Here is a 1,768-nt window from a genome sequence, read left to right as displayed (position 1 = left end):
TCGGGGGGCGGGGGGAAGCCCGGGGGGGGGGGGGTTGTGCTTTCGAAGTTGCCACAACTTCGCAAACTGGTTTATTGCTACGCCGAAAGCCGTGCTGTAGCGCCCCCCTCCCCGCCCCCCCCAAAAGCGGACTGCTGAAAGGTTGTTGTTTTTCTTTTGTTCTCGATTAATTTGTTGATTGCGGACCCACAGATGAAAGCTTCCGTGTCCCTCGGCACACTGCACTATCTCACTGTGACGCTGCGTCTTCAGACGGCTTTTTTTTTTATATCAAAAAGTCTCTTATTTCTGTAATAATGCATGAAGTGTGATGATGTAAGCGGCCGGCAGATGAATGACGTCCGTGTGTCTGGCCAAGTCATTTTAACGTTGAATAAGAAAACGCCCCTTTTCTTTCAAGGGATGCCACCCAATCGAGATGGGCCCAAAGTTCAGGTTGTGAAATAACTTTTCGCTGGTGACCTCAACTACCCAACGCCCCCTCGGCCATCCTCATTGGCTGGGGGGTTGTTTGGGGGGGGATGGGGGTTGGTGGTGTTTTGCCTATTTGGCTTTGAAAGCAAAATAAGAGAAAACACGAATCTCTCTTTCTTTACTAAAACCTCAAGAAACGGAACGCGAAAGCGATCAACGGGAGAGGCTGGCAAGCGGTGGGACTGGCTGGTGCCTTTTAAAAAGTGGTTGTGTTGGCAATTAATGGAAAGAAAAATTGGGGTTTGGGGTTTTTTTGTCCCCCCAAGATGGCCCATTTATGACAGAGTCAGTTGCCTTTGAAAGAATGGCCCAGGTTACCTGGTAGATGGCCAAAAGCTGTTGAACCACACAGCAACCGAGCGCTGTGTTTTCACACCGTCTTCCCGCCAAAGTACGAGGCATTTGGGTTGGGGTTTTGGTTTGGGTTTTTTTTTTTCATGGTTTTCATGGGATGCGCAGATTTGCCGAGGCCTGCGGTCTGTTTTCCTTCTCAAACGCAAACGCCGGAAAAAGTAATTTGAGGGCTCCTGTTACCTGGTGTATTTGTGACGGTGAGGTAAGATGACGCAGCTCCGCTCACATTGGTTTTCTTTAAAAAAAAAAACAACCCAAGCTGTACGTGCAACTGTGCGAATGGATGCTTCTTGTTATGTAGATGACGGTGCCGGTGCTTTCCGGGATTTTCGTCCCCCTTCCAGGGACGCAGACTCCTCGCCAGCACGCCTGAGGTACAACGGCCTCAACCTGCCAACAGTCGCCGCTTTGAAATGCTCTTGCGATCTCCACCTCTTCCCGAGCGCAAACTCATCGATCTTTGGCCAGACACAAAATCCGATGCTGGAATTGGAATGTGGTTTTTTTTCTTAATTACTGCAGCCTGATTGCTATGAGTATCATGAGTGGCTGAACCCACCTGTACATTAAATCTGTTTATTGGCAATATCCTGCCATTTTCTGCCAGTAGCAATTTCTGTCATTGCCCTTTTATTTGGTTCCGGCTTGTGAAATATAAAAAATGCTGCATTGCTGAGCAGCATCAGGTGGGGTTCATGGACCGTAGCTGCAAATGCCGTGTTTTGACACATCACACTGCGTACGTAACCATCGTGGCTATTGCAATAACCTCTTTCATCGGCCCTTGGACTGCAAGCAGAGGCAGTGTCTTAGTCCATTCCGTACCTGCTGTTGGGTCTTGTTCTCAGGTTGTTGTCATAGAATCATAGAATCGTTTAGGTTGGAGAAGACCTTTAAGCTCCCCCAGCCCAACCGTTCCCCTACCCCTGCCATCCCACCA

This window comes from Egretta garzetta, unplaced genomic scaffold (genome assembly GCF_000687185.1).
Source record: "Egretta garzetta isolate BGI_Z169 unplaced genomic scaffold, ASM68718v1 scaffold565, whole genome shotgun sequence".
NCBI lineage: Eukaryota > Metazoa > Chordata > Aves > Pelecaniformes > Ardeidae > Egretta > Egretta garzetta.
The sequence above is the reverse complement of the archived record's forward strand: the minus strand, read 5'-3'. Positions refer to the sequence as shown.